This window comes from Ranitomeya variabilis, chromosome 5 (genome assembly GCF_051348905.1).
Source record: "Ranitomeya variabilis isolate aRanVar5 chromosome 5, aRanVar5.hap1, whole genome shotgun sequence".
NCBI lineage: Eukaryota > Metazoa > Chordata > Amphibia > Anura > Dendrobatidae > Ranitomeya > Ranitomeya variabilis.
This window is the reverse complement of record NC_135236.1, coordinates 624,014,680-624,029,286: the sequence shown is the minus strand read 5'-3', so window position 1 is coordinate 624,029,286 and position 14,607 is coordinate 624,014,680. Positions and strand designations below refer to the sequence as shown.

Below are 14,607 nucleotides of genomic sequence, written 5' to 3'. Positions count from 1 at the left end.
GCTATTGTAGTGCCCAGTATGTGCTTCTGGAGACATGCACCCATAAATTAAGCGGGCTTTTTTCGCTGCAGAAATGCCAAACATGTGGACGCTGAATGTGGTTTAGACACAGTGTGGGGCTCAGAAGGGAGGGGGGCATGTGAATTTGGGAGTGCAGAATTTGCTGAATTTCTTTTGGAGGGCAAGGAGCCATAGTGCTTTTCCAGAGCCTTTGTGCTACCACTAACTGGAATCCCCTTTATTTCCATTAACAGATGACGGACCTGAGTGGGAACTTGTTTTTTTTTTTTTTTTTTTTTGTGTGGATTGAGTTGAAGCTTTTACTGGGAACATTTCACAGAAAGTTTGGGATCACATTTATCCGGCGCTCTACACTGAGCACTTACTTTGGGATTTCCATTTAAATTTCTGAATGACAATTCAGATGAAACCCCTGAGGGAACCATTCCCTATAATGGGGCACCAGAGTTACTCTCGACTTCGTCTGGCCTCTGTTAAGCTGTGTCCTTTTCAGAAGTGTACAAAACTGTCATCGACCATGCTTTTATGCATGTCTAACAAGATGGACATCTCCAGATCACAGTGCTTCCACCTGCCTTATTATAGGGAACCTTCCACTGGGGATTCTTTCAGAATCACATATTTCAGAGATTTCAGAGATTTACATGGAAAACCAGGTGTAAGTGCTCAGCAGAGAGAACAGGATAAATGTGAGCCAAGCCTTACTGCAATCTTTGGCAGGTAGGATAAATCAACAGAAGATGAAGAATTGGTTTTATTTTTTTTTTTTTATGCCATTGCTTGTGCTGTATAAGTGATTAGACAACTTTATTCTTCAGGTCAGTGCAATTACAGCGATACCAGATTTCTACAGTTTTTTTTATGTTTGTTTGCGGTCACACATAGAATAAGGAAGAATCAGCAGTTTTAGGATTTTTTTTTTTTTTTTTGAAGGGTGGGTGGGTTATTCCGTTCACCGTGTGGTAAAAGTAATAAAGCAACTTTAGTCTTCTGGTCCGTGCAATTACAGCGATACCACATTTATATTTTTTTTAATGTTTTGGCTCCTTTATAAAATAAAAACTATTTTATAGAAAAATAGCCGGATTACTTACGGTAATGCTCTTTTAATGAGTCCATGACAGCACCCACTGGAGAGATAGGGATCCGCCCCAAGGAACAGGAAACCTACAGAGACATAAAAGGGGGCGGTCCCCCTCTCCTCCTCAGTTTAGTTTCAGAGTACCCGGAGGACCGCCAGTGTTAGTCAACCATTACAATGTATCATCAGAATATAAACTTCATAGAAGTAATTACATTGGCTTTTATTAGGGAGGGATGTGACTGGGTGCTGTCATGGACTCATTAAAAGAGCATTACCGTAAGTAATCCGGCTATTTACCCTTCGCCATGACAGCACCCACTGGAGAGATTTCCAGAGACCAACACCTAGGGGGGGGGGGGACTACCGTGCTGAGGATAGTCCTGCCAAAGTGTAGGTCAGAGTCGGAAGACAGGTCAAGCCTGTAGTGATTATAGAAAGTGGAAGGAGCCAACCAAGTTGCAGCCTTACATATATCCTCGATTGGCACGTTCCCTTTTTTGGCCCAGGAAGAAGCCATGGCTCTGGTGGAATGTGCTTTGATACCCTCCGGAGGTTCTTCATTTTTCATGGAATAGGCCAACCGGATAGCGTCTCTTATCCACCTGGATAATGTTGCTCTTGTGACTCCATATCCTTTCTTTTTGCCCTGGAAGGATATGAACAGAGCCCTACTCTGCCTCCAACTACTAGTTTTCTCAATATATTGCAAAACTACTCTCCTGACGTCTAGAGTATGAAATTTTTGTTCTTCAGGAGTAGAGGGGTCTTTAAAGAAAGTAGGAAGATGTATCTCTTGTGACCTGTGGAACTTCCCTGCTACCTTAGGAAGGTATAAGGGGTCTGGTTTTAAGATTAGTTTGTCGTGAAATGTGAGAAGGTAAGGTTGATCTATCGACAAGGCCTGAATGTCGCTGACTCTTCTAGCCGATGTTAAGGCTACCAAGAAGGCTGTTTTTAGCGACAAATGTTTCAAAGATGCTGTGTCTATAGGCTCAAACGGAGATTCTGTTAGAGAGTCTAAGACTAGATTTAGATCCCAAGGAGCTACCCTAGGTATGTGGACAGGAGTAACTCGTTCACAGGCTGTGATGAAGCGGGATACCCATTTATTACCAGCAATATTATGGCCATAGAGGGCACCCAGAGCGGACACCTGGACCTTTAGTGTATTAACCAACAGACCTAACTCTTTCCCTTTCTGTAGAAATTCTAGTATAGATTTTATTGGGACTTCAGAGGGGTTTGAACTAGTATGGAACTGAAGAAACTTTTTCCATATTTTGGTGTAAATTTTTGTTGTAGATGGTTTCCTGCTAAGCAGGAGTGTATCAATTAGGCCTTTTGAAAACCCCCTGGAATTTAATATCTGCCTTTCAAATTCCAGGCCGTCAGGTGGAGGCTGTCCACCTGAGGGTGGAAGAAAGGTCCCTGAGAGAGAAGGTTTGGGATTGAGGGAAGGACCCAAGGATCCGTCACCGACATTGACCGCAGGCACGAGAACCATGGTCTCTTGGGCCAGAATGGTGCTATCAGTATTATCCTGGCCTGCTCTTCCCTGATCTTCCGTATTACTTGTGGAAGCAGAATTATCGGAGGGAAAGCATACGCTAGTTTGAATTGCCAGGGTGTTTGAAGAGCATCTAGAATGTCCGGGTGATCTGCACGGGACCGAGATGCGAATTTCTGGACTTGTTTGTTCTGTTCTGTAGCGAATAGGTCTATTTGGGGCTTGCCCCATAACAATGTTATTTTGTGGAAAATGTGAGGATTGAGACACCATTCTCCTTGATGAAGAGTGTGTCGACTTAGAAAGTCTGCTTGTCGATTGTTCTCTCCTTTGATGTGGACTGCCGAGAGGGACAACAGATGCTTTTTGGCCAGGATTAAGGTACTGTTTGCGGAAGACATTAGAGCGTCTGATCTTGTGCCGCCTTGTTTGTTTAAATACGCCACTGTCGTAGTGTTGTCTGAACAGATTCGGACGTGGCTTCCTCGTAGCTGTGGGAGAAATTGACGCAGTGCATAGTTTACCGCATTCAATTCTTTCAGGTTTGATGAATATAAATCCTCATTTTTATCCCAGGTTCCCTGGCAGAATCTATCTCCCATATGTGCGCCCCACCCGTGGGGACTAGCGTCCGTAGTTATCGTGTGGGATGGTGATATTACCCAAGGGACACCCCCCGCTAGGTTGTTTTTAACTAGCCACCACTCTAAGGAGGATAAGACTTTCTCGGATAAAGTTATTTTTGATTCAAGGTGCCCCAGAAATTTTCTCTGTTCCCGAAGTATCTGGTGTTGCAACGTTCGGGTATGAAGTTGTGCCCACTGAACGGCTGGAGTACAGGAGGAGAGGGATCCTAGCAAGGACATTCCTGCCCTCAGGGACATTTGAGGTTTGTGAATGGCCGCCACTACTCTACCCTCTATAAGAGATATTTTTTCTTGGGGAAGTAGACATTTTTGTTTTATGGAATCTAGATTGAACCCTAAAAATGTCTGAAGAGAAAGTGGGATGAGTCTGGATTTTTTATAGTTGACGATCCAGCCCAGGTTTTCTAAGGACGAGACAGTGTCAGCTAATCGTTCCGCACACTGAAGGGACGAATTTCCTACAACTAAAAAATCATCTAAGTAGGGAATGATTAAGGTGTCTCTCTGGCGAAGGTAGGCCATTACTTCTAACATTACCTTCGTGAAGATCCTAGGTGCCGTGGAGAGCCCAAAGGGCATGGCTGTATACTGGAAATGATGAATCTCCCCCTCAAGAGTTACTGCCACTCTTAAGTATTTTTGATACCTGCTATGGATAGGGAGATGGTAGTAGGCATCTTTTAAATCAATGCCGCCCATTTTACAATTTGGAAAAAGGAGCTTAATGGCCGATCTAATAGACTCCATTTTAAACGTATAATTTTTAATAAACGTATTGAGTTTTCTAAGATTTATAATTGTTCGAAATGAACCATCGGGTTTAGGGATTAAAAATAACGGAGAGTAGAACCCTCTACCCTCTTGTCCCTTTGGCACCCTAACTAAAACATTTTTAACTATGAGACTTCGAATTTCCAGTTCAAGGGCCTTCTGTTGCACTGGTGAGGAAAGGGCTGTTAAAATAAAAGAGTCATGGGGAATTTGGAGGAATTCTATCTTCATTCCTTCCTTAATAATATTTAGCACCCAGGAACTTGACGTGATTTTTCGCCATTGGGGAAAGAAAAATTTTAACCTACCCCCTACTGGGGTGTCTGGTGTTTTAGAATTTATTGTCTCTACGGAAGGGGGGGCCTTTGAACATAGTGCCACCCTGTTTTCCCTCTCTTGTGGCCCATCGTGACGATCTTTCATTTTGTGTTCTTTTCCCGAACGGCCTCTTCCTAAAGGTCTTCCTATAGAAAGGAATTGAGGGGTCAGGGAAGGCTTTTTTCCTCTCCTTCGCTTTTTTGAGGATCTCGTCTAATGCTTTCCCAAACAAAAACTCACCCTCACATGGAATAGCACAGATCTTAGCCTTTGACTGCGTATCCCCCTCCCAGCTCTTCATCCATAACGCACGTCTGGCATTATTATTCAGACCCGCTGATCTTGCTGCAAGGCGAAGAGAGTCAGCTGAAGCATCGGCCATGAATGCTGCTGCACCTCTAATTAGTGGTATCGCATCCCGCAATTTTTGTCTGGAGACCCCCTGTTCGATCTGTTGATCCAGCTGATCAATCCAAACAAGCATGGATCTAGCAGTGCATGTACTGGCAATTGATGGTTTAAATATGCCCGTGGAAGCTTCCCATGATCGTTTTAGTGACGATTTTGCCTTCCGATCTAGAGGATCAGAAAGTAGGCCCGCATCCTCGACTGGTAGAGCTGACTGTTTTGAAGTGGAGGCGACTGCAGCGTCCACCTTAGGAATTTTAGTCCATGAAATTAACTCCTCATCATTAAAGGGGTACTTCCTTTTGGAGGCTAACGGGAGAAAACCTCTCTGGTCCTGTTTCTCCCACTCCCTCTTTATCAGTGCCTTAACCGCAGGAATTACTGGGAATGCTCTTCTCTTCCTCTCTGCCAACCCTGCAAACATGATGTCTTGTGCAGTTTGGTCGTCTTTTGCATCCTCACAACCTATTGTATTCCTGATGGATTTTACTAGGTTGTCCACCCGATCAAGGGGAAAACAAGCTCGACCCTCAATGTCCGATTGTGTCGAGGAAGAGGATGACGCCTGCGAGGAGTCTGAGTGGATAACGCCTTCCTCCTCGGACTCAGAGCTGGATACTGCCTTTTCTTTCCCGGATTTTTTAGGGGGGGTACTGGTTTGTGAGATGGCCTGTAATTCTTCTCTAATTATGGCCCGTATATCTGTGACCGACATAGATGGACTCTGCATTGTTTCAGTCATACATTGATTGCAGAGTTTTATGGGGTGGGAATCTGGGAGAGGCTCGTCACATAACGCACACTGTTTGTGTTTAGATTTTTGTCTCCTTTTGGCCTGGGTGAAGAAGACATTTGTGGAAAAGAGTGTCAGCTTTATAGGCAGAGGGGAATTACACTCACCCAGTGAAGCTGTACGGTACCGAAATAAGAGGTTGCGACTTTCTGGATCTTGAATCCTTGGTCTCGCTCCTGTGGCTGGCATCTGAGGACCTTTTGCTGGCTGGCTCACCTGCTGGGTCCACTGTTTTGCCTGGGGACGACATGTTGCATCGCCTGTGCGTTTGCAACTACCCCCTTTTTATAGGCCAAGATCCGGTCAGCTTTTTTTTTTTTTTTTCGTACCCCACAGCGGTGTACTGCGCATGCGCAAAACCGCGCTTTCCCTCATCGCTGTGTGGGTGACCCGGAAGTGCTCACCCGCCCCGGGGCAGTATGGGGATTTTTTCACCGCTACCACGCACGCGCAGCCGCCATCTTGCCCGGCCTGCGCTATGGAGCGGTGTGCCGGCTGCCGCTGCAGCTGTGCCTCAGATCCCGGACCTCATACCTGCCGGTCCGCGTCTGGAGCTCCTTCAGGGCCGCACCTCTGCCACGTTGCCTCGTGGAACCGAGCGGCCTCCCCGGACCAGGTGTTCCACATGCCGGCCTGACGAGGGGGGAGCCGTCTAGCGGAGTCTCCCCCGACGCTGCTTCTGGACTGCATCCCCTGCCGTTCTCGCGGAAACCGCACAGGCGGATGCTTCTAGCCCAGGTATGCTGTAGTTCAGAGAATCCAGAGATCCTGTCCCCTGGGAACAGGAAACCTAAACTGAGGAGGAGAGGGGGACCGCCCCCTTTTATGTCTCTGTAGGTTTCCTGTTCCTTGGGGCGGATCCCTATCTCTCCAGGGGGTGCTGTCATGGCGAAGGGTAAAAAAGACAGTTTTATAGGTTATCGGACGTGATGATACCAAATATGTGTACTTTTATTGTTTCTTTTTCATAAAAATATTTATTGATATAATCGCAGTTATAGAGCATAGCAATGCAGGAGCATTGCTATGCTTTATAACTGTCCATGCAGCAATGAGACAAGTTAGTTGGATCATATAACGTGCATGATCTAACTAATCGCGTCACCATGGCAACGATCGTCCACTCACGATGACGCTGATCAGAAGGCGCCTATTGGGAGAGCAAAGGGAGCCCTCTCCTTTCCTTCTAAATGCAGCGATCAGATCATTTAGAGGGTTAAACTGCCGGTAGCTGTGCAGGTATCACTTCTGGCAGTGAGTGCCGGGTGTCAGCTGTCATGTTAGCTGAATATCTGGTGACGATCGAGCACGCACAGCTCCAAAGCGCAAATCGCCTGGACGTACTCACACGTCTAAAGTCGGGAAGTGCTTACCAACCTGGACATATGGTTAAGTCTATGGTCATGAAGGGGTTAACCTGCAGATTAACACCGTATCTACAAGTTTATAGTGTTTTTTGGAAACAGCGTCGCGTCCCTTTAAAATTGTATTTGCACAGCTATGAATAAATACACATCTTACACACCATATATTTTCTAAAGTAGCAAATCACGCATTTTTGTGCAAATTTAAGCTACAGTACAACATATTTTTTGTCTTTTTAAAGACTGAAGCTGTCAAAAATAATTTGGTACATTCTTCCTATAAGTTTTTAGGTTGGTCATTAAGAGGCTTTAATATTCAGCCCTGCTTTTTCACGACACTGAAAATTGAGCATACAGTGCCCCAGAGTTCATATTGTAACTGTGGGGGCTAAAACAATGGAAAAAATATTTTTTTGTTTTCACATCTAAATGTTATAAATTCTGTGAACCAACTGTAGGATCAAAATACTCCACACCCCACCAGATAAATTCTTTGAGAGGTCTAATTCTCAAAATGGGGTCACTTGTAGGGGGGAGGGTGAGAGTTTTTGCATGTCAGGGGCTCTCCAAATGCAACAGACATATAGCATCAAGAATTTATTACAGCCAAGTTTAAGCTCTAAAGATCAAATAGCACCGTTTGCTTTCCAGGCCCTATCCCCGCTGGGAAAATCTGTTCTGTCCAAAGGGCCATCTTTTGTACCCACAAACCAATTTGGAAAATTTGTCTGGGTCAAAGACATCAACTTTTTGCCCGTAAACTTAGATGGAGGAAATTCTTCAGGACCCATGACCATGCCGAATGTGAAACCCCGAGAATAATGGATCTCCCTAGCGTGAGGATACTTATGGACCTATTAAAGGAGGGTCAAAGACAGCCAGGACTGGGTCCATTTATGGATCTTAGGGTGAAAAGTAGTAGGATGCCCCTGCACATGGACTACAATGGTATTGATGTGTTCACAAAATTGGCAACTAATGAATTAAACCCCAACTAGAAACTACTCTAATGTCAAGAGAGGACAGAGAGACTTTGGAGAGATTTGCAGATAATAAAGAGTTGATTTTCAAACCCTCAGATAAGGAGGGCAACCTTGTTGTGTTAGGCAATGAGAGATATCTGAAAATGTGCAATAGAATTCTCAAAGATGAAGCTACCTATAAAACTTTGAGAGAGGACCCTACCGAGATGTTCTTACTGGAACTGGAAAATACTGTCGGGAGAACTTGATTCTAAAATCATACTGTATTAAAAAATGAATGGGACTTTATGTACTCAAAATTCTCAGTCCTGGCTGTCTTTCATGCTTTGCCCAAAGTACATAAAGGCCTAACTCTACTTAAAGGCCGACCCATCTTTGCCGGGATTAATGCTATCACTCCGAACTCCAGCCTGTATATAGATGGATACTTAAGCCATTCGTAGTATCTCTACACTCCTACATTAGGGATACGTCTAACCTCCTTATCCAGCTGGAGGATGTATATCTGGCGTCTATCAATGTAGAGGCCTTATACAGTAACATCCCCCACGATATAGGGCTTAGGGCAGTGACATATTACCTTAGGTCCAGGGGGCTACGATATTCGACACAATGAATTTGTGCTTGGACTATCAGAGTTTATATTGAAAAACATTTTTTCTCCTTTAATGATGTTCTTCCACCAGCTCAGGGACACAGCTATCGTCCCTTTGCCTCCACCTATGCTAATTTGTTCCTGGGGTGGGAGGACACCATTGTGTTTAGAAAGGATGGAGTTTCCTGGTGGAACCCCAAGTATTGTTCTGGGGTAGATGCATGGACAATATCCAAATATTGGTGTCCGGTATCCCTGACTCTATCCAAATTTGTGGGGGAGCTGAATAAAAATTCTTTGGGTGTAAACTTGACTTCTGAAATTAATTACAAATCTATTAGGTTCTTGGATCTGAGGATTGGTAGAGATGATACTGGACATATCAATACAGAAATATTCTGGAAACCTACAGCTATGAACACCCTCCTAGGGTGGGATAGCCACCATCCCTTCATCTTGAGAAGGGGGATACCAAAGGGCCAATATCTCCGAGTTAGACTAAATTGTTCATGGACCTCGATGTTCCATCACCAGGTCCGATATCTGAGAGATAGATTTGTTGATAGAGGTTACCTCTACTCATTGGACAAATTGAATGATGCATTTCACGGAGCAAATGGGCGGGACATCATTAGTAAGAAAAAGGGAATATGATGACCAAGAATCTCAAGTTAGGATTATAGGTACGCGTACATTTGACAATAAATCATGAGAAGTGAAATGGATTATCCAAAAATATTGGCATCTATTAAGAACCGATCCCGATATAGGTGACCTCATCTCTGAATTTCCATCGGTGACCAATTGTAAGAAGAGGTCTATCTGTGACCAATTAGTGCATATTCCCTCATTTTAAGATCACCAACCTGGTTGGAGAATAGAGAAAAATGTAACTTCAGATGTGGAAGATGCAAATTCTGAAAATACATTCTGTGAAGAAAAACCTTCTCCAGCATTAGTACTGGTAGAATTTACCATTGCTGACATTTCTCTAACTGTAGGACTATGGGAGGTATATTTATTTCATTGCACTTGCCCCATGGACTACGTAGGAAAGATGAAACGTGAGCTATGGAGGAGAGTGGGGGAACATGTGGGTGATATCATTAATGCCCGTGACACCTTGATTTTGAAACACTTTAGGGATATACATGGTGGGGATCTAGAGTGCGTTAACTTCATGGTCATGGAAATGGTTACACCATCCAGTAGGGGTGGTAACTGAGACCGACTAACATTACAGAAGGAGGCCAGGTGGATCTATCGAATGAGAAGTATTAAACCGGATGGTTTTAATGAGAAGCTACAATTTGGCTGCATTCTGTGATTCCCCCACTCTTCTCCTCTGGCTCTCTCACCTTTAAATTGTCCTTCATTCTTTCCATTTTACTGACACCTATGAGAGAAACTCGTCATATTGGCTCATTGTCCTACATAGGCCCCGGACAAATTAACTATAAATATTGTATCAATCCTTAATCATAATCGACTCTTGTCTGTTTATGAAAGATTTATAGGTTTTGTTTCGCTCACCAGATTAGTTAGTCCCTCTAGTGCATATATTGCTGTTTATGACATGACCTCTCTGTCTCATACCCATTAAGTACACTTCGTTTACATGGATGCATTCCCTTGTATATGGGCATTGAGTTGGATGGTTATGCTGATTATATACCGTAATTCAAAAACGCTGGTATATTGGAGTGAGTATCCTGGCACCAGGGAAAGTGCCAGATTTGGCACACCTTAAAGGGAGTCTGTCACCCTTAAAATTGCTTATGAGCTGTGGCCACCGGCATCAGGGGCTTATCTATAGCATTCTGTAATGCTGAAGATAAGCCCCTGATGTAACCTGAAAGATGAGAAATAAAGGTTTTATTATGCTCACCCAGGGGCGGTCCCGCTGCAGTCCGGGTCCGATGGGCGTCGCGGTCCGGTCCAGCACCTCCCATCTTCATACGATCACATCCTCTTCTTGTCTTCTTGCTGCGGCTCTGATGCAGGCGTACTTTGTCTGCCCTGTTGAGGGCAGAGCAATGTACTGCAGTGCGCAGGCGCCGGGAAAGGTCAGAGAGGCCCGGCGCCTGCGCACTGCAATACTTTGCTCTGCTCTCAACAGGGCAGACAAAGTACGCCTGCACCGTAGCCATGGCAAGAAGAGGACATCATCGTATGAAGATGGGAGGCGCTGAACAGGACCGTGACACTCATTGGACCCGGACCGCAGCGGGAACGCCCCGGGTGAGTATAATATAACCTTTATTTCTCATCTTTCAGGTTACATCGGGGGTTTATCTACAGCATTACAGAATGCTGTAGACAAACCCCTGATGCCAGTGGCCGCAGCTCATATACGATTTTGGGGGTGACAGACTCCCTTTAAGGATGCGCCACTACTCAGGTGGCTGAGGGCTAATGTTAGCCTGGGAGGGGGGCAATATCCCTGGCCCCTTCCCAGGTTATTAACATCAACAGACAGCTTTCTGTTTATCCTTTGCTGGTTAAAATTTATGGCAGGAACTCTATGTCCCAGTAAACTAACCAGTAAAGACTAAGCAAACAGCTGTGAACTATTATTAATAGCCTTGGATCCTTTTGGGATATTGTACCCTTTCCCAGATTAGTAACATCAGCTCTCAGCCGTGGGCTTTCCCTTGGCTGGTTTTCTAAAATTACATGGGAGCCCACGCCATTCTTAGTTTTTAAATATTTATTTTACACACAATGTACATTACAGGTGCTGAATACAACTCCCATTATTGCCAATGATCTGAGCTGCCGTCAGCATTTGATGCCTGGTAACAACGAAAACTGTACCGCTTTTCCCAGACTTTGGTACTTGTCACACTGATGCAGCACACAGATGGCATTCACATGCCACACATATGTAACACAGACACAGTTAGTTCAGGTATTGGTTTTTCCAGTAAGGCCGGGGTCACACTTGCGAGTGTGTTGTGAGAAACTCGCGTGAGTCTTTCACATCAATACCCGGCACTGCCGCCGGCACTCGGGACCAGAGTGTGCGGCTGCATAGAAATACATGCAGCTGAACGCTCCGGTCCGAGTGCCGGCGGCAGTGCCAGGTATTGATGCACGAGTTTCTCGCATTACACTCGCAAGTGTGACCCCGGCCTAACAGAAATATCAGGACATGTGAAAGAATGAAAAGCGTAGTACGATATACATGCCAGACTGTATTTACAAATCTGTGTGAATTTGAGCAGTCTTGGGAAATAGACTATATATTTTTTTGTTAGGCGTCTCCCTAGTTGCATCCACATTTTTTTTTTTCTTAAGAAACATCAGGAGCATTATTTGTTTTAAAGGTGGCATTTCTACTGGATTAGGGAATGCAATATTTTGCTTTGCTCTGAGTATAAAAAATATATATAAAGGTCCTTTTTTTAATTGCATAATAATTTATATTGAAATTTGTTGCAAATTTGTATGTTATACATGATGATTTGTGGCGTTTACTTTTGTACAAGCATTTTGTACCCTAAAATGCCACAAGAAAACCGTATAAGGCTAATTTCATATAGCCGTGAAGCACAGACCATTCTCGGTTTGTGTTTGGAAGAACTGAAGCAGTAACCTCAGTTTACGATATACCCCATGGCAGGGCCGAACTGGCTATCTGGCAGTTCTGGCAAATGCCAGGTGCGTCCATTGCAAGACAGGATGGAAGAGGTTCTGTGCAGACAAAGTCTGGATTAGGCAAGTATTCCATTTTTTTTTTTTATGGGCTAAAGTGACGATAATACTGTGTGGGGGACCATCATAACATGTAGAGGCGTGTGTGTGTGTGACCATCATACTATATGGAAAGCTGTGAGTGGACCGTGAGACTGTGGGGGGCCATCATGCTATACAGGGGCTTGCGGGGGGACAAGAACACCAAAGGGCTTCAGCAGCGGAGAAATAACTGTTAAGGTGCTTCAATAGATATCCCAATCAGTCTTAGGCCATGTGCACACGTTGAGTACGGTATTTGGTCAGTATTTTACATCTGTTTTTGTAAGCCAAAGCCATGAATGGGCAAAAAAAATGCAGAATTGGTGCACCTGATTCATATATACTCTTTCTCTGACTGTTGCACTCCTGGTCTGACTTACAAATACAGAGGAAAAAAACTCAAATACTCAACAAAAGCACGTGGCCTAAAAGTTGGCAAGTCTGCCTTTCTGTGACAGCCTTTGTGCCATAATTGGACTTATGAAAAGGCGTTCTGTGATTTTTGTGTGCGCTCCTGTTCAGGGCCATTATTATGTACCTCACGGTGAGCACAACACTATACGTATTGAAGAAATCTAGTATCACATCCATAATATATTTCTGATAATTTTATAATAGGGCATTACTAGTTCTGCCTGCCATACACACTAAAGTAGCCCCAAACCAAACTACACTTTGTAAATCCTCCTACGGGCTCATTCACACATCTTTTCCACAAACAAACAAAAAAACAAAACTGATTATTCTGGTCCATTTTTCTTGTACACGGGAGAAATAAAAAAAACAAAGTTTATCTACCTTCTTTCAGACGGTCCACGAAAAATCATGAACATGTTAATGGCCCCATAGACTATCACAGGTATGAATGCAATCAGTAAAAAAAACACAGATAGCACTTGTACATGAAAACCTGACATTGGTGATTTTTCACAAAAAAAAAAAAACTTCCAACAAAGTTTAGTCACTATGAATTTTTATCAGCACAGTTCGTCTCAGGAAGAAAAAAAAAACTGATGGAGGTTTTTTAAGCTTCTCCCATCAAACATTAAGTGAGACAGCACACACATGGCACCCGACTATTTTCAGATTTTTTTCACAGACCCATAGGCTTGCATTGGTCAATTTGATTAGTGGCTCAGATCAAAATTGGCCCATCATTTTGTATGGACCACTCAGTCTGCAAAAATACATACCTGTGAACGGCACTATAGACTTTAATAGGTATGATTTCTATATGTGAAAAATAGCAAGGCCGCTTCAGCCGTCCGTGCAAATTGTTCCAAGCTCGGACTGGCCATGGCTCTCCTGACCCGAGCGTCACAGTCTCATAGACATATACAAGGCTGCTACGCTCGAGTCGGGAGACCTGAGGCCAGTGCGTGCCTTGTGGTCCATTCAATTTGCACAGATGTCTAACGCAGCCCTTGTAGAACTCGTACGCATAAAACTGAAGTCTGAATAAGCCCTACTCCAACTTCATACACAGCCCCTGTGGCTATGGGGTCAGGTGGTCCGCTCACCTGTACACTCTATATGCAAACTCCACTTACAAGTTTTCTAAAGAGCCAGTGACTCAGATGTGACAAGAGGAGGAAGATCAGGGACTTACTGTGCAGAAGACCAGGCCTGCTCTTGTAACTGGAGATTTCCTTGGGACATCCACAGCTTTAATCAGCAGAACTTCTGGGATGATTTCACAGAAAGTTTGGTGTTCAGGCCTCACCCACACACCCTGCTCACACTGAAGGCAGAAACAAATAAGCCCAGAACTGACTAGTAAGATAAGAAGCGTCCTAGCCACACCTAGTCTTCTCAAGCTTCTCCACAGTTTCTGGAGGCAGCATGTATAATCCTAGTGTAGGCTGTCTGCTGTGTCCCAATGAATTCCTAGCAGCTCACACAGATCTGCATTGTGCTCTGTGGGTATACAAACACTTTGCACATGGGTACTATTAACCGTCTGAATGCCAGGAGCGTACAGCATGTATTTGACAGTGTGACGTAACGTTATGGCATTTATGGTAGCGTTAGCGGTGGGAATCTCTGTAATAAAGGATTAAACAGCATGAAAGCTTATGTTACACTTCTGTGATCACGCCTATCACCCCTCCCTGTGTCCCCGACACCCACCTCCACAACAGTAACATGTAAATCACAGGTGAGGTCAGGTAAGCCGCATGTCTGCATTCCTTCACCTCTTGTACAAAAATCCACAGCCTATTGGGATCAGTATCTATTATTACTTCCCTTTTTCTTACTCTCCTTTTCTGAGTGTGTATACTAATAATAATAAAGAACAAATATATATAAAAAAAATCTTAAAAAGTAAAAATATTAAAAAGTATAATAAAAATATGTAAACCTAAAGTTAAGTTGTG

General features: G+C 44.0%; 1 protein-coding gene across 3 annotated transcripts in view; it reads right to left on the bottom strand.

Moving 5' to 3' along the window:
• The window catches only part of ATP10B (ATPase phospholipid transporting 10B (putative)), a 517,664-nt gene extending 503,463 nt beyond the window's left edge, over window positions 1–14,201 (bottom strand). For all 3 annotated transcript variants that reach the window (XM_077266119.1, XM_077266120.1, XM_077266121.1), the window contains exon 1: window positions 13,839–14,201. The gene's annotated coding sequence lies outside the window, so the exon portion shown is untranslated. The remainder of the gene's footprint in view (window positions 1–13,838) is intronic.
• Window positions 14,202–14,607: the final 406 nt, after the last annotated feature.